We start from the raw sequence: 24,052 nt of genomic DNA, 5'->3' as shown, positions 1-24,052 counted from the left end.
AATATAGTTTCTATGAAAACAATAGTTTCATAGAAGAAATAGAAAAAAAAGTAAAACTAAAAACACATTAAGTGTAGATACTTGCTATATATCATAAATTGAAAAAGGTAGAATGTGGCAGTCATACTACCAAGTGTATTTATTCATACTATGTTCAAATATTGTTTCTTCTCTTTGCATAACGAGAACTCTAGCAGTTTATGTATACTGAAAAATAGAATGCATTCAATGCAACGACCAAAATGACTCTTAAGCAAATCTTGGGAAACAAATTCAATTAAATTGTGGCCCTGAATAACTGATGCTTAAATGGATGTACTAAAAGCAATGGTAATGTAACTATAAGGTCTCTTGTCCTAGTGATGGCCAAGTTTGATTAAGTTGATATGATTCATTACTGATTTTCACTGTTCTTGGCCCCACAAAAGTCCTTCCTATATTTTTCTTATTTATCATGAGCTTCTCCTGTATAACCATCACAGAAGCCTGAATTAATTTTGGCTTAAATTTACCATATTTTCATTTCACACAGTACTGGCTCACAAGCCAACTATTTAACTTTACCTAAGGAAGAAAGCTGGAGGACATGTAGTCTGTATAAAGGCATTGAGAATTGGTCATATGGGTTCTGTATCATTTGTTCCTACAGGATTTGTATGAATTACGTGTTACCTTTAGAATCTGTCATCTCCTCTAACCTTAATCTTGTCCAGTGCATGTATACTCTTGTACATGTGTAAAAAAATTAAGCAAAATTTTCCAAGCTCATTCAGCTAATGTACATCTACAGATCCTACATTTAACTCAACTCTGCTTGATTCTCAATCCAGTTCCTTGTGTAATCATATTCAATTGCCTTATATGTATGCTTAATTTGCTTTCAATATGTCAAATTATAGTCATTATAAAACATATTTATTCTTTTTTTCCTATGACAAATTATACTCATTGCCACAATGACTAAGCATAGATTTCCTTTTTTTTTTTCAACTTATATTTTAGATACAGGGGGTACATGTGCAGGCTTGTTACATCCACATATTGCACCCAGGTAGTGAGCACACTACTCAACAGGTAGTTTTTTGACACACACCGTCCTCCCTACCTCATCACTGTAGTAGCCCACATTTTCTATTGTTCCCATGTTTATGTGCACATGTGCTGAGTGTCGATCCCACTTACAAGTGACAGCGTACAGTAAATGTTTTTCTGTTCCTCCATTCACTTCAGATTATGTCCTTCTGCTCCATCCATGTTGCTGCCAAAGACATGATTTTATTCTTTTTATGGCTATGTAGTATTCCACAGTGTACATGCACCATATATATATATATATATATATCACTCCAATACACTATTGATGAGCACCTAGGTTGATTTCATATCTTTGCTATTGTGAATAGTACAGCAATGAACATACAAATGCCTGTTTCTTTTTGGTACAGTGATCTATTTCCCTTTGGATATATACCCAATAATAGGATTGCAGGGTCAAATGGTAGCTGTGTTTTAAGTTTTTTAAGAAATCTCCAAAGTGTTTTCCACAATGGTTGAACTAATTTACATTTTCATGAACAGTTTGTATGTTTTCCTTGTTTCAGCAGCATCACCATCATCTGTTGTTTTTTGACTTTTTATAATAGCCATTGTGAATGATGTGAGGTGGTATCTCATTGCGGTTTTGATTTACCTTTCTCTGATGATTAGTGATAATGAGCATTTTTTTAAAAATGTTATTTGGACACTTGTATGTTTTGAGAAGTATCTGTTGAACCAGGAAGAGATTGAAACCCTGAATAGATTGATATCAAGCTCTGAAATTGAATGAGTAATAAAAAAAACAAAATTCTTATTAACTGAAAAAAGCCCTGGACCAGAAGAATTCACAGCTGAATTCTACAAGATGTACAAAGAAGAATTGGTACAAATCCTACTGAAAATATTACAGAAGATCAAGGAGGAGGGAATCCTTTCTAATTCATTTACAAATCTAGCATCAGCCTAATACCAAAATCTGGCAGAGAAAGGCAACAAAAGTACACTTCAGGCCAATATCGCTGATGAGCATAAACACAAATATCTTGAACAAAATACTAGTAAACAAAATCCAGCAACACCTCAAAAGTTAATATATCACAATCGCACAGGCTTTATTCTTGGGATGCAAAACTGGTTTGACATACACAAATCAATAAATGTGATTCACCATATATTAGTCCATTTTCATCCTGCTATAAAGAACTGCTTGAGACTGAGTAATTTGTAAAGGAAAGAGGTTTAATTGGCTTATAGTTCTGCAGGGCTGGAGAGGCCTCAGAGAACTTACAATCATGGTGGAAGGGGAAGCAAACACCTTCTTCTTCACATGGCAGCAGGAGAGATAAATGAGTGTCCAGCAAAGGGGGATGCCCCTTAAAAAACCATTAGATCTCATGAGAACTAACTCACTATCATGAGAACAGGATGAGGGAGACTGCTGCCATGATTTAATTATCTCCACCCGGTTTCTCCCACAATGGGTGGGGATTACAGGAACTACAATTCAAGGTGAGATTTGGGTGGGGACAGCCAAACCATATCATTCCTTCCCAAACCCCTTCCATATCTCATGTCCTCACATTTCAAAATACAAACATGTCCTTCCAATAGTCCCCCAAAGTCTTAACTTATTCCATCATTAACCCAAATGTCCAAGTCCAGAGTCTCATCTGAGACAAGTCGCTTCCACCTATGAGCCTGTAAAATCAAAAGCAAGTTAGTTACTTCCTAGATACAATGGGGGTACAAGCACTGGGTAAATATGCCTATTCTAAATTGGAGAAATTGGCCAAAACAAAGGAGCTACAGGCCCCATGCAAGTCTGAAAATCAATAGGGCAGCCACTAAACCTTAAGTTCCAAAATGATCTCCTTTGACTCTATGTCTCATATCTAGGTCATGCTGATGCAAGAAGTGAGCTCCCACAACCTTGGGCAGTTTTGCCCTTGTGGCTTTCCAAGGTATAGCCTCCCCTCCCAGCTGCTTTCATAGGCTGGCATTGAGTGTCTCTGGCTTTTGCAGTATAGAGTGCAATCTGTCTGTGGCCCTACCATTCTGGGGTCTGGAGGATGGTGGCTCTCTTCTCACAGCTCCACTAGGCAGTGCCCCAGTGGAGACTCTGTGTGTGGACTACAGCCCCACATTCCCCTTCCATACTGCCCTAACAGAGGTTCTCCATGAGGGCTTTGCCCCTGCAGCATACTTTTTCTTTGACATCTGGATGTTTCCATACATTCTCTGAAATAAAGGAGGGGGCTTCCAAACCTCAGTTCTTGACTTCTTGATACCTGCAGGCCCAACACCACGTGTAAGCATCCAAGGCTTGGGGCTTGCACCCTCTAAAGTAATGACCTGAGCTGTACATTGTCCCCTTTTAGTCATGGCTGTAGCTGAAGCAGCTAGGACGTGTGGCACCATGTCTTGAGGCTTCACAGAGCAAGGGGGCCCTGGGCCCAGCCTAGGAAACCATTTTTTTCCTCCTAGGCCTCTGGGCCTGTGATGGGAGGGGCTGCCATAAAGGTCTCTGACATGCCCTGGAGACATTTTCCCCATTGTCTTGGTAATTAACATTGACTCCTCATTACTTATGCAAATTTATGCAGTGGCCTTGAATTTCTCCCCGGAAAATGGGTTTTCCTTTTCTGTCGCATCATCAGCCTGCAAATTTTCCAAACTTTTATGCTCTGCCTCCTCTTGAATGCTTTGCCACTTGGAAATTTCTTCCCCAGGTACCCTAAATCATCTCTCTCAAGTTCAAAGCTCCACAGATCTCTAAGGCAGTGGCAAGATGCCACCAGTCTTTTTGCATAGTAAAAGTGACCTTTACTTGCATTTCCAACAAATTCCTCCTCTTCATCTGAGATCACCTCAGGCTGAACTTCATTGTCTATATCACTATCAGCATTTTGGTCAAAGTCATTCAACAAGCCTCTAAGAAGTTGCAGACTTTCCCGTATCTTCCTGTCTTCTGAGCCCTCCAAGTCTCTAGGAAGTTCCAAACTTTCCCACATATTCCTGTCCTTTTCTGAGCCCTTCAAACTGTTCCAACCTCTGCCTATTACCCAGTTACAAAGTTGCTTCCACATTTCCAGGTATCTTTATAATAGACCCCCACTGTACCAGTACCAATTTACTGTATTAATCCATTCTCACATTGCTATAAAGAACTGCCTACGACTGGGTAATTTATAAAGGAAAGAGGTTTCATTGATTCACAATTTGGCAGGGCTTGGGAGGCCTCAAGAAACTTACAACTATGGTGGAAGGGGAAGCAAACACGACCTTCTTCACATGATGCCAGGAGAGTGAAATGAATGCCTAGCAAAGGGGAAGCCCCTTTTAAAACCATCAGATCTCATTAGAACTCACTATCACGAGAACAGGTTGGGAATATCCGCACCCATGATTCAATTATCTTCACCTAGTCCCTCCCACGACAGGTGGGGATTATGAGAACTACAATTCAAGAGAGATGTTGGTGGGACACAGCCAAACCATATCATACAACATAAACAGATTAAAGACAAACACCATATAATCATCTCAATAGATGCAGTAAAAGTTTGTGATACAATCCAACAGCCCTTTATGATAAAAACCCATAAATGAGGCACCAAAGGAACGTATCTCAAAATAAGAGCCATCTATGACAAAACCACAGCCAACATCATACTGAACATGCAAAAACTGAAACCATTCCTCTTGAGAACTGGAACAAGACAAGAATGCCCACTCTCACCCACTCCTATTAAACATAAGACCAGAAGTCCTAGCCAGAACAATAAGGCAAGAGAAAAAAATAAAAGGCATCCAAATAGGAAAAGAAGAAAAACTCTCTCTTTGCTGACAATATAAATCTATACCTAGAATACCCTAAAGATTTCATTTTAAAATTTATTTACCTATGTAAAAATACAAGTGTAATTTCCTTATATGACATCATTTACAGTTACTTATAAATATCTTAATTATATTCAATATAGCTCTTTAAAGCAGTTATGAAAATATTATTGATGTATGTAACCATCAAACTAATCTGACATGCTTTGTCATGAATCATGTTTAAGATAGAATCATGTGTCCAGACAAGGTGGCTCATGACTGTAATCCCAACACTTTGGGAGGCCAAGGTGGGTGAACCACCTGAAGTCAGGAGTTCAAGACCAGCCTGATCAATGAGGTGAAACCCTGTCTCTACTAAAAATACAAAAAATAGCCAGGCATGGTGCTGGGTGCCTGTAATCCCAGCTACTTGGGATGCTGAGACTGGAGACTCACATGAATCTGGAGGCAGAGATTGCAGTGAGCTGAGATCTTGCCACTGCACTCCAGCCTGGGTGACTGAGCGAGACTCTATCTCAAAAAAAAAAAAAAAAAAAAGATAGAATTATGTAAACATTATTATACTTACATGCATTTGAGACCTAAAATGGAGTAGTGTTTCAGATATGTAGCCTTCATTAATGGTAGTGTGGATTTAAATCTCAGGCTTCTTACCCAAAAAAAGTCAACTAGCATAATTTCTAGTTACTGGCCCATTGTACTTGAGTTAGAGCATTCAAACTTTTATTATTACACATAGAAGCATTAATCTCTGTATGTGGTTTGTAAGTGTTTTAAGTAGACTTTAAAAAGTAAGGGTAAGAGTGAGAAACACTAACTCATTAAGCATTTCATTACGTGTTGTTGCATGTGTAGATTTATTATTGAATAGAAATTGTTGCTGATATTTAAATTATATATATTGTTTTACTATCTGGACACTTTATCTTCACAGGCATTCATTATTTTTATAAAAAAGTGATTTTTTTCTTTGCAATTTTATTAGCATAGTTAAGCGAAGAATTTTGTTAGTATATGCAAACATCACATCTATGTAGACACAGCCTTATAAATGGCCATCTGTCACTATACATGAAGCCACATAGCACATATTGAGCTTCAAAGCACATACGTACATGGATGTCTTAGCAGCTAAAATGAATGAACGGGAGATGAGGAATGGGAAAATCATATACACAAACTTCTTAAAGAGGATGAATTGTCTGGGTGCAGTGGCTGACACCTGTAATCTCAGCACTTTAGGAGGCCAAGGCCAACTCCTGACTTGAGGTCAGGAGTTCAAGACCAGCCTGGCCAACGTGGTGAAACCTCATCTCTACTAAAAATACAAAAAATAGCTGGGCATGGTCACGGGTGCCTATAATCTCAGCTACTGGGGAGGCTGAGGCAGGAGAATCACTTGAACCTGGGAGTCGAGGTTTCAGTGAACCAAGATCGTGCCATTGTACTCCAGCCCGGGCAGCAAGAGCGAAACTCCATCTCAGTTAAAAAAATAAAAGAAGAAGAAGAGGAGATGGATTATTTAAAAAATAAAAAATTACATATACATAATTCTTAAAGAAGATTTTCTTCCTTCTTTTCAATTCCTATTTGACAAGCAGGAAGACAATCTACTGGTAACATTTCAATATTGAAGCATAGAAGACATGTTGTGTCCTTCAAACAAAAACACTCAGAGTTTCTCTTCTTTGTTTTCCAATCAGCCCTTTCAACCTAATTCTAGGGAGGAAAGCTTAGCGTCCAGACCACTTACTGCTCATATTCTGGAGTCCAGAGTGTAGAACATCACGGTCTAGGGCAGCTTGGTTTGTGTTAAGCCCATACATGTGTCTATGTATGTTAGTAGGGTAAAAATCATACATTTTTCACATATATACAAAAGTAGGACATTTATACACACAAGGCACAAAATAAATTTTTTGGCTCTTATTTCCAGTGGAAAGATTGACTGGCAGCCTATATATAATATTTAGTTCTTTAGTTCTGGGGCAAGGAGAAGTCTAAAACAGTAAAGAATATTTCCTATTTATTTTACATTGTGTGGTATCACAATACACGTACACACAGACACAATCACACAAATACATATTGGTACATCTCTGTAGAGCCTATGAATACTATAATAAGATTAAAGGCTTGTTTTTAAACTATCGAGGTATACTGATATCACGCTAGACAACAGTATAACTGAACTGTAACAATTTCACCAAATGGAATAAGCTATTTGTTTTTCTCTTCTTCAGGATTTTCTATATATTAAAGCAACTTTTCTATATTGGTATGCTTTGTTTGATTGAAAATTCCTTGATATGCCTCTTCATCATTACTTGCCTGTGCACTTTAGCATCATGCAGAATAATATTTTTGATATCTACAATTTTACTTGCATGCCATTCCTCAATATTTGAAGTAGTTTGCTGTGATCTATCTGAATATAATTTTAATAACACAAAATAATTTTAATATATAACTTTATTATCTCTAATTTCCTCAAATACTAGTAACAAAATTTTTATTTTGAATTCCCTTAAATGCATAATACTTTTTATATTTTATATGACACTCTGTAGTTGTCAATGCCTATCTTAATAAAAAGCACAATTGAACTTTGCACTTGGAAATGGATTAACAATTACACCCATGCACAAATATGTATGCAATAGCTTTGCACCTGACTTAAAGTTGAATCACTTACAGTGATTATAGCAACAGAAAATGTGAATAGAGATTTTAATACAGTTGGTACGGCCTACATATATACTATTATATAAATTGTTCCCAAATTTAGAGGATTGAAGCAACCATTTTATCATACGTAATGTGCTTATGGAGAGATTCCAAACTGCAGTCAGTTGTGATATTCTGTTGCTCCGTGTGGCATTGACTACAGGTATACATTGTTGATCAGCTGGCATCACACTGGTCTGGTAGGTCCAAAATTGTTTCCCCTATCTCTCTGGAACCTTAGTAGAGGTGTAAGGAAAACTGCATGTACATAGTACTCTCTATCAGAGAACTGACTTATGGAGTTGCCGGGATGGTAACATCAGAGTTTTCAGAACTCTTACATGGTTGCTCAGGACTCCCAGAGATAGTCTTTCAAGAATGATTATTGGTCTCTTAAATCCTAAGTTTATAAATTGGTACAGAATTAATTTTTTCACAGAATGGTCCAAGTTTAGTGATTGAGGGAGGCAAGGGTATGTATTCCCAGATTGTTGGCCCTACCCTGACACCTTCTATGGTTGCACTCACATCATAGCTCACCGTCAGGTTAGCTCAGGCTTTATCAAGCCTGCATCATATTTTACTTCTCCTGCCCATTTTTCTTTCTCCAGTTTCCACCTTCTTTCTTTCACAGGTGCTCATACTGAACAATCATCTTGCTTCTCACCAATAAGGGTCTATTTCCACGGAATTAGAAAAAAATATTAACTTACAAGTTGGAGATTCCCTCTAGCAACAGTAACAAATAGGATTGGAATACTTAAACTATTTGCAAATGGCATTAAAATCTGGAAAGCATTCATCGTCTACTACTAAATGCCTAGATTCTTTGTGAGAAATTTCTCAAATCCTACTTATTGGTATAAAATAAGTCATAAGTAAATTGAGAGATTTGTTCTGGGTCTGAGTTGACCAAAGTCATATCATAAAGATATCAACTAATATTTAGAATATGTTAAGACAATTCCAAGGTAGACAAGAATGCATTCAAGATAACATTTTCATGCACAGTTCAAGGGGAATATAAGGTAATATAGTTTGGCTGTGTCCCCACCTAAATCTCATCTTGAATTGTTACTTCCATACTTCCCATGTGTCATGGGAGGGGCCTTGTGGGAGGTAATTGAATCATGGGGGCAGATCTTTCTCATGCTGTTCTCGTGATAGTATATACGTCTCATGATATCTGATGGTTTTACAAAGAGGAGTTTCCCTGAACAAGCTGTCTCCTCCCTGCTGCCATGTAAGACGTGATTTTGCTCCTTCTTGCCTTCCTCCATGATTGTGAGTTCCACCCAGCCAAGTGGAACTGTGCCTTTCCTTTATAATTACCCAGTCTTGAGTATATTTTTATTAGCAGTGTGAGAACTAACTAATACATAAGATGTAATTGAAATTCTGGTAAACTATCTGGTGGTACATTGTGAAAATACTTGTTTCTTTAGTACTCTTTAAAACCATTTCTAGGTATACAGAACTACATAGTCTCAAACAAATTCTGTAAGTAGATGCATTCAAAGATTTTTCTCACATTATGTTTACAAAGATACGGGGCTAGTGGCAATCTATGTGCCATCACTAGGGCACTGGATAAGAGGAATTAGGCCATTCCATACATTGAAATTACTTGTGGGAGTCAGAACTGACAAAGTAGATGTACGTATAGCAACTTAGATATGTCTTAAAAATTTATTATGTCTAATGTAAAAGTAAGAAACAGAATGACAGCCTACAAAAGTATTTATGTAAATAAAAATATTAATATATAAAGATCTAATACCAAATATTCTTTAAAATTTCTACATGGGTGAATATTTAACATTAAAATACACAAATGTGAACATATATCTGAAAGAAAATTGCAGGTGGATGAGAAATATTAGAGGCTTTGTCCAGACTGATACCTTTCCAGCGAAAAGAAGTGTATAAGTAATTAAAACTCCTAAAAGCACAAAGCTAGCCAACTCACCAACCAATAAAACGATGCAAAACAATATAAAAATACTAATCTTAAGACTATAATATTGAAAAAATAATAGGAAAGAAAATGGTAACTTGGATTTAGTCCACTTGGACATTTAGAATTCTATTCACTGAATACTATTCACCAAAATTATTTTTTTGGCAAAAGGATCAATTCATATCACCAAGAAGCTGATTAAGAGACAGACATTGGCTTTACACGGAATCTTTTCCTTTGAGTCACTGTTATTTTTTAAAAAAACATAAGAGCCATTTTTAAAACCTACCTTAGTTTAATAAGTTAGTTTTAAGATAAACATTCAAGCATGAAATTGAATCATGCTTTCCTCAGTGATTCATTCTCTGTATCTGTAACAGTGCTCTTGTCAACACTGTTAAAACAAATTGGTTACGGCAAAGAAAGGTGGCAGTAGGAAATCTTGGAAATTTAAAACCTATGAAGAAAAGTAATATAATTGTAAAAAGCACATTATTAAACAAAATCTTGCAAGCATAAGTTTTTTTCTGGAAAAAGCATTTTAAATCAATGAGTATATAGATATAAAAATCTGCACTACTTTAAGAAATGTCATAATAATATATTATGATATAATAAAAAGTTGTCTATAGTATATCTATAAATTTTTGAAAAAGTTACTTATATTTATTCATGATATACGATACAAAGGAAAATTGTGTATGTGTGTGTATCACTCCATTTACTTTTATATTTATAATTATATTGGCAGCATAATTGACACTAAATTATGGCACTAAAATGAGTCTCATTTTCATAATGTTTAAAACAATAATCTAGTACTGGAAAATGTTGTAATGATTAAATAAATAAATGCATATAAACCAATTGTTATAATGCTAGTAAATAGTATACATTTATTTATTTATATATTTATTTATTGAGATGGAGTTTCACTCTTCCTGCCCAGGCTGGAGTGAAATGGCAAAATCTCGGCTCATCGCAACCTCTGCCTCCCAGGTTCAAGCAATTCTCCTGCCTCAGCCTCCCAAGTAGCTGGAATTACAGGCATGTGCCACCATGCCTGACTAATTTTTTTTTGCATGCTTAGTAGAGACAGGGTTTCTCCCTGTTGGTCAGGCTGGTCTCGAACTCCCGACCTCAGGTGATCCGCCTGCCTTGGCCTCCCAAAGTGCTGGGATTACAGGCTTGAGCCACTGCGCCCGGCAATAGCATACATTTAATAATAAAATAAAATTAATATAAAATACTGACAATAACAATAAGTAGTAAATAAAATCACTAAAATAATGATGTGACAAAATCAATACTCAAGTTATCGATGAAGGATTTTTTTAAAACATAGTCTGACATTCAAGAACAGGAATATACTTGTGTTATTTCAGTTAGTTTTCCATGCGGGTTCACACTCAGGCGAAACAACAAAGTCCACTTTGTTCATTTAAACAAAAGTATATTACTGTTTTTCTTCAGCTGCATTTGTTATTTCCCTCATATATTGGATTTTGTTTTTTCCCTCATATATTGGATTTTGTTTATTGTGTTTACATATATCAATAAAAATACTAACTTTAATTCACAGGTAGATTAACTCTAGATAAACTGTGTGTACATATGCCAGCTTTTGTAAAAACTCAAATTTTGGTTGTAAGGAGAGAACGAATCAGAAATCAATTGAGACAGTGCTGGAAAACCTTGCTTTCTGTAATGCTGTATTTCATCAGAAATAATCTTCCCTAAAAGTTGTTTCTAACATTCTTACTGCCTTCTAACACATTAATAGATGAATTTTGATATAGTGATGTGGATTTTCGAAGTTACCTTAGGCTTTTTTTTTTTTTAATTTCTGTTTTTAAGAGGAGAATTAGAGATTATGCAGTAAGTCTATGTTCACATATAATGAGGTGAGTTCACTATATCAGGATTTTCAAGGCTAAATCCCATACTTAAGGAAAACTGTTTCACTTTAATCCATTTGAAATGTTGAATCAAAATGTATAATTAAATCTGCTGACTGTGAGGGCTGAATGATGTACGTTTTGGATGCCACTTCTTGAGAATAATTTTTCACTTTAGGCAGCCATGACTCAATTTGATGACATCTATGTTATCTTCTTTTACACTGTAATAATGAACATTTGAAGGCATATCGACTTAAAAACTAGCATGAATAAACACAACATAGCTTGACTTTGCAAATTATGACAGAAATTTTCCCTGAAATTTTGGCATAATATTGTTTAGTTGACATATATAAAGGTCAAGACAATTTGATGTAACCACAAAAGTAACCAATAAGCCCAAGAAAAGCATTATTCATTAATATAATTATTATTATTTTCAATAATCAGAAGTAAACTATGTACCAATCATCTTATTGGATAAAATGCATATTTTAATGACTGTTTTTACATTTTCTGACTAAGATTAAACAGAAAATATACAAAGTTCATTTGTATGTTTAAGAGTCACGAATTTCAGAAAACTATTCATACTATTAATATGAATGTAATTAGAATAAAGTAATTGTTTAACGATGCTTATTTTATAATCATTTGTACGTATCTTCCTATGACGTTAATTTTTACAACCTTGGATTGGAAGCACTTGTAATGTATCAGATTACATCTGGTAGACATTTTTTAATCCAGTGGATTTGTGCTAAATATAGCAAACATGTTTATAACTTTCAAGGTCAAAATTAAAACATCCTACTCAAACATGTAATACATTATTTTTATATCAGTCAAAATGTACTACTTCCTCTCTAGCTCATTTACACATGAAAATTAATGGAGTCATATTTATGCACTAATAATTGTATAAATCTGACTTTTAGACTAAATTTACTGGTATCATTTACAATTTTATTGCATATTCTGATTATTTTATTATAAGCTAAAACAGAATACCTGTCTTGTGCTATTCTAGTTGGTAATAAAAACCACAGTGAAGAGTCTGTATTTCTGCTTAATTTTCCCTCTAAATCTACTCTCTATGCTTTTATAATCTGCTATATTCCCAGGGAGTCTAACCTGCATGTGTGTTGCCTCACATGGTTTCCATCTGCTGCTTGGAGATTAGGGCATGAGGAAAGAAAGTCTGAAGAAGGAGTTCCACTAGCTGGCTGCCTTCTGTGCTTCTGCAGTTGAGTTGTCTCCCTCTATCAAAAGCCATGGCTCTTGTCAGGAATAGTGGCTTTCAGATAAAATTATTCTCGCTGGTGTTCCGGTAAACGTTTCTTTCTCCCTGCCCTTTTCTGTGACTAGCTCAGGGTGCTTTGATACTTCTCTTAACCATCCCTACCAAGCTTAAACAAATCTTTTTAATTAAATTCTCTTCATGTGATTATGTCACCTGTTTCCAGCCAAAAATTACAGTAATTGATACTGTAGCTCCAGAAACAGATCCTGGCAATGGGATTCTGGGATGAAGTTATTCAAATATTTAGGGCAAAGCTGACGATTGGGTAATACATTTCTAATATATATTTCTGCAGAAAAGGAATGAGGCGCAGGTAAACAGCAAGACACTTGTAGATAACTTACTTGTAGATTTTAACAAAAGTGATTATAAAGTTTATGGGGACGCTAGACTGCTTCTCATAGATTCAGAGTGGTGGTAGATTGAAAGAATAATTTGGAAGGTTTAAACGCCCAGCAGAGAGCCCAGCTGGAAAATCAGGAACCTTGCTGGCAACTTCAGAAGAAGTCTCTCGTCTCTTATGTTTTTAAAGAAGGTATGTTAAGAACTGAGCCCAAAACATGACGATGCAGAATTTCAGTAGCAGGTAAAGGCATTGATGGAGAAGAAAAGAAACTCAGAATAATATCTGAGGAATTTTGCACAAACATGGATGAGTCTTAGAACTTCAAACCTACACACGTTTTTCTGCCAGAAAAGGCAGTCACTTACCTCTTAACGGAAGGAACACATCTTCTCAGGCATAAATTCTCTCTAATAACTGCACAAAAGAGTTGCTTTGCTAGGGGATAATGAATGTCTTCAAGACCCATAACAGATCACGACTTGTAACCTTCATATACATAATAGTAACTACATTCCAGCATAGCTCTGAAAGTATTATCCAGGACGAAATAGCTTCACTACACTAAGCATATCGCAAGGTGTCATTGATTTGTATGAACAAGGGTCTATAAAGCATGCATGCAAATGAAGTTTGATAATGTCAGATAAAGTAGGATGCAATGTAGGACTTGATTAGCATAAATATATTGATAAGGGTGAACCTACACAGATACATGTTGGCTGGGAGAAATACTATCTGCTAGGTTGGTAAATAGGATTTAGTGAAGATTCAGTGAATATGAAATGCTGGAATTTCCCTGGCCCACCATGTAAGAAGGAATCTTAAAGCTCAGGGAGATGAGAATGTTAGAATAAATGTAGTTCATTGTGTGCAGCCCAGTTAGTCCTTTTTAATTTTCATCAATTTATAATATGTGTACATATTTATGTGTTACATGTGATATTTGGAAACATGCATACAATGTGTAATGACCAAAGCAGGGTATCTTGAATATCTGTAACCTCAAACATTTATTTCTTTGTATTAGGTAAATTGCAAATCTTCTTTTCTAGCTATTTTGAAATACATAATCTATCATTGTTAACTATAGTCATCCTAATGCACTACTGAACACTAGAACTTATTCCTTTTCTCAAACTATTTCTCTTCATTCTTTCCACTTTCCCAGCCACTAGCAACTACCATTCTACTTTCTATATCCATATGATAAACGTTTTTTATCACCCATATGTGAGTGAGAACACGTGATACTTGTTTTTCTGTACCTGACTTATTTCATTTAACACAATGACCTCCAATTCTATCTATGCTGCTGCAAATGACAGGATTTTATTTTAATATAGCAGATTGGTATTCCATTGTGTATATATGCTATTCTTTTAAAATTCCTTCATCCACTGATGGACACTTGTGTAGATTCCATATCATGGCTGTTTTTTTCCATTAGAGCCTATGTACATTAATTCCAGTTGTTTTAAATTTCTCATCTAAAATTTTTGCAATCTCTTTCATATCTGAGTTTCATTCCAATGCTTGTTCTTTCCCTTTACACTGTGTTTTAAAAATATTTTTCAAGTTGGGAAAGGATGTATTTTAGTATGCTTTGTAATATTTTGTTGAAAGCTGGACATGTCATACTTAGTGGAAAAAAAAAAGACCTGATGTAAACAGGCCTTGAGACTAGAGTTTTATAATTATCTGGCTAAGAGTTAGGCTATGTTTCCTGTTAATTATAGCTATAGGTCTCAGAGATTCAAACTTTTTTTGTTGTTTTTCGTTTTAATCCACTCTGTTGACCTTAGTTTTACATGGAAACAATTTCTAGGATAAGGTCTGAGATATGCGTTTGCTATTATCCACTCTTATTATCCAGGAACCCTACTGATTTGGAGATAAAGTATGGGATGGAAGAGAAATAGTCTATAGTTCTATTCATTTTCAGACTTGTATTGAGATTCAGTCCTTGGCTATTATCTTCTCAAAAGCTTCCTATGGTTCCTCACGCACCTCGTGTTACATAGAAAGGCTAGAAAAACCTGGATTTCAGTATTTTAATTTCCTCTCATGGAAGGCCAGAGGGAGCTAGAGTTGGGTATTTCCCCTCCTCAAGTTACATAGCTCTGGTGAAATAGCTTTTGCTGGGGAAAGGCCTTGTTAAGCAGAACAGAATGCTTTGGATGTATTTCAGAATGACGATCTTTCCCCATCACCCTTCTAGAAGCATTAGGAGATTTTTCCTGGGCGTTCACTGTAAGAACTTGGTAAGATTCCTGGAGGTAAAACTCTTGAGATTATGAGAATTTCACCTAATACTCAGTTCTCTGGAACTTTTTAATCTTTCAAACTTGTCTACACTAAGCTCCTAGCAATTTGTCTATCACATTTTGAACTATTTAACCCTGGAATTTGGAGGTCCCTGCTCCTGAGCTTCTGCTCTGACAGGCTGTCTTTCTCTGTATCTGTATATTTTTCTCTAAAACTTTATGGGAAACAATTTTTCTGTGACTGCAATTCAGTCCTTTTAGGGATGTAAGAAGAGTTGTTGACTTTTAGATTATTTAGTGTTCTGTTTTTTTTGTTTGTTTTTTTGAGGGTTTGAAGGTGGGAGTAATGACATCTAATCTCCTTCTGTGTCCGGAATTGGGTTCTTGGTCTTGCTGACTTCAAGAATGAAGCTGCAGACCCTTGTGGTGATTGTTAACAGTTCTTAAAGATGGTGTGTCCAGAGTTTGTTCCTTCAGATGTTCAGATGTGTCTGGAGTTTCTTCCTTCTAGTGGTTTCGTGGTTTCGCTGGCTTCAGGAGTGAAGCTGCAAACCTTCCCAGTGAGTGTTACAGCTCTTAAAAGCGCTGCATCTGGAGTTGTTCATTCCTTCCGGTGGGTTGGTGGTCTGGCTGACTTCAGGAGTGAAGCGACAGTTCTTTGGTGAGGGTTACAGCTCTTAAAGATGACACAGACGCAGACTGAGCAGCAGCAAGATGTATTACAAAGAGCGAAAGAACAAAGCTTCCACAGCCTGGAAGGAGACCTGAGTGGCTTGCCACTCTAGCAGCCTGCTTTTATTCCCTTACCTGACCTCACCCACATCCTGCTGATTGGTCCATTTTACAGAGAGCTGATTGGTCCATTTTGACAGAGTGCTGATTGGTCCAATTACAAACCTTGAGGTAGACACAGAGTGCTGATTGGTGCATTTACAATCCTTTAGCTAGACACAAAAGTTCTCCAAGTCCCCAATAGATTAGCTAGTCACAGAGCACTGACTGGTGCCTTTACAAACCTTAAGCTAGACACTGAGCGCTGATTGGTGCATTTACAATCCTTTAGCTAGACACAGAGCACTGACTGGTGTGTTTACAAACCTTGAGCTAGACACAAAGTGCTGATTGGTGCATTTACAAACCTTTAGCTAGACATAAAAGTTCTCCAAGTCCCCACCCCACTCAGGAGCCCAGCTGCCTTCCCTAGTGGATCCCCTGCTGGGGCATGGGCAGAGCTGCCTGCCAGTACCCCTCTAGGCACCTGCACTCCTCAGCCCTTGAGTGGTCAATGGTGCTGGGGAGCAGGGGGCAGCACCTGTAGGAGAGGCTCAGGCATGACAGGCTTCAGGTCCCAAGCCCTGCCCAGCAGGGAGGTGGCTGAGGATAGGTGAGAATTCGAGTGCAGTGGGGGTGGGTGGCAGTGCTGGGTGACCCGGTGCACCCTCCACAGCTGCTGGCCCAGGTGCTAAGCCCCTCGCTGCCCTGGGCCATTGGCGCCTGCCTGGCGCTCTGAGTGGGGGGCCCGCGGAGTCCGCACTCAACCAGAACTCACCTTGGCCCACGAGCCCCTGGTGCAGCCGCGTTCCTGCCTGAGCCTCTCCCTCCACACCTCCGGCAAGCAGAGGGAGCCGGCTCGGGCCTTGGCCAGCCCAGAGAGGGGCCCCCACAGTGCAGCAGCCGGCTGAAGTGCTCCTCAAGCACGGCCAGAGCAGATGCAGAGGCTGAGGAGGTGCCGAGAGGCAGCGAGGGCTGTTAGCATGTTGTCACCTCTCACTTCCATGAGGAACCAGAACTGAAAGCCTTGAGTATGTTTATAATGTTAGTTTCACAACTAAATTGCACATTCTAACAAAGTAATTTTAAATAAAAATACTTATTTAACTGTATCTTAGATGTTCGAATTTCAAAATCTTTCTGTTCCTCTTCATTCCTTATTCAAATGACCCTCAAACATCTTTAAAAAGGTTTTAGTGAGGCCACGCGTGGTGGCTCAAGCCTGTAATCCCAGCACTTTTGGAGGCCGAGGCGGGCAGATCACGAGGTCAGGAGATCGAGACCATCCTGGCTAACACGGTGAAACCCCGTCTCTACTAAAAAATACAAAAAAACTAGCCGGGCAAGGTGGCAGGTGCCTGTAGTCCCGGCTACTGGGGAGGCTGAAGCAGAAGAATGGTGTAAACCCGGGAGGCGGAGCTTGCAGTGAGCCGAGATCCGGCCACTGCACTCCAGCCTGGGCAACAGAGTGAGACTCCATCTCAAAAAAAAAAAGTTTTTAGTGAAATAAGAATGATAATCAGTAAAACATTTAAATCTCATTTTTATCGAAGAATGCATTCACATATATATTTTATCTCAATATAGATTTATAAAGAATGATTAAAGAAATATTTATCAGGTAAACATAAAAAATAAGCAACTACAAAGCAGACTTGAGTAGTGATTTTTAGTATTCATAATTTGAGCTAATTTTTAGTTGTCAAGAAGAAAATGAGTAGAATAATCAATGTGAGTCACTATCTTTAGATTTCAGGGACCATGAATTCACAAATATTAGAAACGTTCATAGATGTGCATTTGTAGTTTTGTAGAAAAGGATAAAACACTTATCCCCAGTTTTCTGAGGCTTTTCATAGTTACAGCTGAATAAGTATCAAATCTTCCCTATTTCCCCCAAAAAGTGGCCGATTTTACTCATGGCTACATAGACCAAATCAGTAACTAACAAAGTTAAATGATAAATTACAGTGGCTTGTTGCTTTGCAACTATAGGACACTTAATCAACTTAGGGTATAAGTTTAACAAAATAAGTCTTTTAAAATGTTCTAATAACTGGCACCAAACTGTCTGCAAGCAATTTACTCTCATTTTGATAATACCTAAGTAAAGCATTTGCTCTAGAATTTTAGGCTGTAATATGTACATGTTTCAATTATGTTTGACTATAAGGAATGTAATAAATACATATATATGCATGTCTGTGAAATATGTTTATATCTTTCCTTATCAAAAATATCTTAATATAACCATGTTGCTTTATAATACAGGTTTTTAATATATAATTTATTTCATTACCACCACTGTTTGTGTTACCCCGTCCTAATTTAATGTGTGATAGCACTGAAGTACATTGAAATCAGAATGTAGTAAATGACTATCATTAATTTATATCCACTTGATATTTAGGACCTTTATGACTTAAGTACCAGGCTAAATAATGGGGAAAGAATACTCTCAAATTGTAACAGTCTTAGAAGCAGTCAATTTTTATTCAGTGTAAAAGCTGATTTGTTTGAGATTGTTGAAAGGTTTATAGAAGAAAGACAATTGAGACAATTGTCTAATGACAATTGGAAAGGATTTCTAGAAAAATTAATATCAAGAGTGGAGGGCTTAGCTAAGAAATGTATGGGATCAGACATCTTAGAGGTAGTTATTACTTGACTAGAATACAGGCAATAAATAATAGGCAGGGAAGTAAAAATAGTTCAAGATCTTAGAGTGTGACATGGTTAAGGGATGAAGTTAAATAAATAGGGACCTCATAATGATCAATAATATAAAAGTTTTATTTTCACTTTGTGTACACAGGAATTAAACAAATTTGAGCCCAAATTTAATAAAATGTGATTTACATTTTGAATGATAACAGTTACGAAAAAGATTAATTAGAGAATGAAACTGAGTATGTGCAGGATGAACAGCAGAAGAGTTTAGTAGAGCCCGGAGAAATCCAAAAAAGAAAAAAGAAAAGAAAGAACACTGATGACATTTTGGCTCTTAAGTGTGGTTCATTTACGATAAAATTATAAGGTGAAAATAATCCACTTCTCTTTGAATAACACTTCTCTATGTAGTATTTGAACATCTCTTTTAATCTTTACCTAATTTGGATATATGAAATTTCCATAGATATGTGTCTACATCTTCATTATCTCTTATTTCAAGAGACTGTTTCTTATTGGCTGATAACATAGGTTATATAATCACAATTATAATATTTTCTGCTCAATAGTGTAGCATATATTGATGATATTCTATTTCAGTTTCTCAAAACTTTTATCATATCACAGTTAATTTCAAACCTTGATTAAAGATGTTTCTCAAAAGAAGACATGCAAATGACTAACAGCTATATGAAAAAATGCTCAACATCACTACTCATGAAAGAAATGCAAATATTCCAGTTAGAATGACTTTTATCAAAAAGACAGGAAATAACAGGTGGTGGCAAGCATGTAGAGAAAGGGTAACTGTCATATACTGTTGGTGGAAATGTAAATTAGTACAGCCACTATGGAACACAGTATAGATATTCCTGAAAAACAGTAAAAATAAAGCAACCATGTAACCTAGCAATTCAACTAGAGGGTATATATCCAAAAGAAATCAATACATTAAAGTGATAGCTACACTCCCATGTTTATTGCAGCATGATTCACAATAGCCATGTAGGGAATCAGCCTAATTAGCTCTCAATGGATGAATGGATAAAGAAAACGTGGTATGTATACATAATGGAATATTATTCAGTCATAAAAAAGAATGAAATTTTGTCATTTGCATCAACATGGATTGAACTGGAGATGATTATATTAAGTATATAAGCTGATATGATTTGGATTTGTGTCCCTGCCCAAAGCTTATGTCGAATTGTAAGTACCAGTGTTGGAAGAGGGGCCTGGTGGGAGGTGATTGGATGACAGGGCAGATTTTCCCCTTGCTGTTCTTGTGATAGTGAGTGAGTTCTCATGACACCTGGTTGTTTAAAAGTGTGTAGCACCTCTCCCTGCTCTCTCTTCCTCCTGCTTCAGCATTGAAAGACATGCGTCCTTCCTCTTTGCCATCAACCATGATTTTAAGTTTCTTGAGACCACCCCAGCCATGCTTCCTGTACAGCCTGCAGAACTGAGTCAATTAAAACCATTTTTTTCATAAATTACCCAATTTCAGGTAGTTCTTTATAGCAATGTGAGAACATACTAATATATAAGCCAAGCACAGAAATGCAAATACTGCATGTTCTCACTTACATGTGAGAACTAAAAATATGGTGTATCCATGAAGACAGAGAGTAGATTTGTAGTTACCAGAAGCCAGGAAGAAATAGTGGGGAGGAAGGAATGAAGACAGGTTCACTAATTGGCATAACTATACAGTTAAATAAAAGAAATAAGACCTAGTGTCCAATAGATCAGGAGGGGGACTATAGTTAACATTAATTGTACATTTCAAAAGAGCTAGGAGAGAATAATTTGATACTTTTAGTGTAAAGAAAAGTATTTAAAGTAATAAATATCCCAATACTCTGATTTGAGTATAGGAATGTGTGAAATTATCACATGTACCCCCAAAATGTTTATCCATTGTATATCAATTAAAACATTTAAAAAGTAAAAATAACTGATTAAAATCTGAACCCCCAAGTTAAAACACAGTTTAAAAATTTTTATGGCACAAAGAATATGTAATGATCTCATCTAACACATATTTCTAATCCATTAAGTTTTATAAATAACTATTTAGATCCTTCACAAGTATAGAAAATCATTAAACAATCTATTGATGTAAACTAAGTAAGTGCTTTTAGTTATCTTGACCGTTTTCTCTTTTTAAAAAATTAAATTGACTCTATAAAATTTTATGTGGATGGAAAGAAAATATATTCTGTCCATGTATTCCAGCATGTATGTGTTTTCCTTTAAAAGTAGTGTCATTGTTATTCAAAATATTTATTAGAAATAAAACATCACTATAGATTCAATAGTCTATGTAACCTTACAGTGAATTGTCCTCATTTTTCCAAAAAAAAACTCTTTGTTATTATCTTCTAGAAAGAGCAAACACTTCAATTTATATTTTTATTGTTTGTGTAGTTTCTTAGCATCAGCACATGGGCTCTAGCTCAAATTAAAAATGAACTGAATGAACTATTTTAGTGAAAGTTCATTGTAATTTAATGTAGCAACATGAGTTGAGGAAGTAGGCAATTAAGATGATGAATGGTTTGGGTGTTTTGTTTTTAACTGGAAGAAACACTGAAATTTAAATTTAGTCATTTTTCTCATTTTCTATTTCTGTAAACTGGGGAATAAAATTATTCTGTTGCTCAACTAAGATCATACAAGTAGTTTTTGTAATATTTCTGATTATGATCAACGTTTTCTGACTTTATTCAATGCTTTATTTCATTATAGTTTTTAAGAAGCGTTGTTCAGATTTTACCAGGGAGAACACATTCTTCAAATGAAATCCAGAAAGCAAACATCCATTGTCATTATCAAACTGATGATATGTGGCTGAACAGGGACTTATTTTTAAAGGAGAAATAAAATAAAATTAAGCTCTGACAGTTTTCTAGAGTTTGCTTCTATTCTTTGAATGGAGGAACAAAACTGAACATTGACCTATTTCTGTCATGTCCAAAATTCCCCTTATATCTCATTGTCAATCATTATTCACATTGCCAGAAATGTGCCAAAGATTTCAGCCATTCATGTATCACTGCACCAGAAGACATACCTTTTAAGTCATGCATTAAATTTGATATCTCAGACCTCTAATCTTAAATCTCTTTTGTACTTTGCTGTCTGTGAGTGGCAGGGCTAATTGGCTCACTCTTGTATAAGATTACTCTACTGTAGTCAAATGATGGATTTCTGAAATTGTCAAGCTGACAAGTTAGCTCTCATTATTATTATTTTTAACCTTCGCATAGCTCTGGAAGGTATTCCTTAACATCCATAAAAAGGTGCATAAGCTTCTTTGTATGAACATCAGTATGGTGGATGCCTCTAAAAATCTAAAGTTATAACCTTCTTGAGATATCTTGAATTAGAATATATCAAAATAATCTAAAATTTTGACTATGTGTATGGGGTGCTAAAATAATCATCTGAACACTCAAAATATATCAGTATTACTGTTATTTAACCCTCTTCATATACGTACAAACCAGATTCTATTCTATTACGCACATCATGTTTACTAAATTCAGTCTATATGAAGAGACACATACATTAAATTCTGTTCCTCCCACAATTTTAAGCTTTGTGTAGCCATTTCACTGAAAATTGGAAAAAACATAAACATCTTTGGTGAGCAATGACCAAAAAAAAGCGTTTAAGGATTGAAAAAACAAACCAATGAAATCCAGAAAGCAAACATCCCAAACCTTCAAATCCTTATCTTTTTCTTAAGGTAGTATAAAAATAATCTTAGCACTTTACTGAGATTGTCCTCAAGATTTATATGCATTGTTTAGAAAAGTGACTTAGGGGGATTTGATCACGTGCATTTCTTCATATTGTGAGCTTTTAAATACGATATCTCACTTTATAATATGATACTTTCCTATCCAGTATCGATAAAGTAATAATGATAATTTAAATTCACTGGGCAATAGCTATCTGCCTGATATTACTCAATGGTTTAGAACATTATCAGGCACATATATATATACACACACACACACACACATATATATTTACATGTATACATATATATGTATACACACATATATAGTCATTGAATCTTCACAACAACCCTAAGAGGAAGCTACTTTTGTTGTTCCAGTTTGCAATGGCTAAACTTGCAAACAAAATAAATGTAGGCATTGTGATTTTAGATGACATCTTATGAAAAGCTGTGGTTAATGCAAAGTCAAACAAGTGGTTTACATTAACATTGCTAATAATTGACTTCAACCAATAAAATAGTTTTTCTGAAGCAAATCATTTTAATTAGCAGAAATATTATAAAATGTTTTAAGTGCTATTTTAAATTTCAAAATAATTTTAATAAACATTGTTAATTATTTTGCAAAATTAAGTACAATGATACAGTGACATGTGTCAGTGAGATTCTGTAAATATTTATAAAATGCTATAGAATTACTACTTATAAACAGCTAAATGTTACATGCATAGTCTTTTTTAATGAGATGGATGGGTTATCTGGATTAGGTCACTTATATCAATTTATTGTAGATGGAATCATTCAATAGCCGGACCTGAGTATTGTTTTGTCATTGTTGTTGTTTTTTTGAGGCAAGATGGCACAATCATGGCTCACTGCAGCCTCAGCCTCCCAGGCTCAAGAGATCCTCCTACCTCAGCCTCCCAGAGTAGGTGGAACTACAGGTGTGCACCACCATGTCTAGCTAATTTTTTTTTTTTTTTTTTTTGTAGAGATAAAGTCTCACTATGTTTCTCAGGCTGGTCTCCAATTCCTGGGCTCAAGCCATCCCCCTGCCTAATCCACCCAAAATGCTGGGATTATAAGCATAAGCCACCATGCCTAGCCTGAGTATGTTAACATTATTTAACAGCAACACTGCAAAGCTTTGGGAAAAACATTTATCATTTTGGGATAGTAGTTCCCTTATTTATACAATTAGGTGACTGGTATAAATTACATTAAGTGATTTTCACCTCTAAATGGCCTTGTATTTTTTAATTAATCATGCAATGAAGACATTTAAGAAATAATGGTCATAGCAACAAATTTCAATTCTGATCTCTAAAATTGAACTTAATTTGTTTACTTCAAAAGCCATTGCCAACTGTACATTATTTCTTTTATCATGCTGATTTTAAAATTGTTTAGGTAAAATATTTTCATGACACAATAGTTTTGAATATTATTAAATATTGCAGAAAGATATGTTCACATTT

Source organism: Papio anubis, chromosome 15 (genome assembly GCF_008728515.1).
Source record: "Papio anubis isolate 15944 chromosome 15, Panubis1.0, whole genome shotgun sequence".
In the NCBI taxonomy this organism is placed as follows: domain Eukaryota; kingdom Metazoa; phylum Chordata; class Mammalia; order Primates; family Cercopithecidae; genus Papio; species Papio anubis.
The sequence above is the reverse complement of the archived record's forward strand: the minus strand, read 5'-3'. Positions refer to the sequence as shown.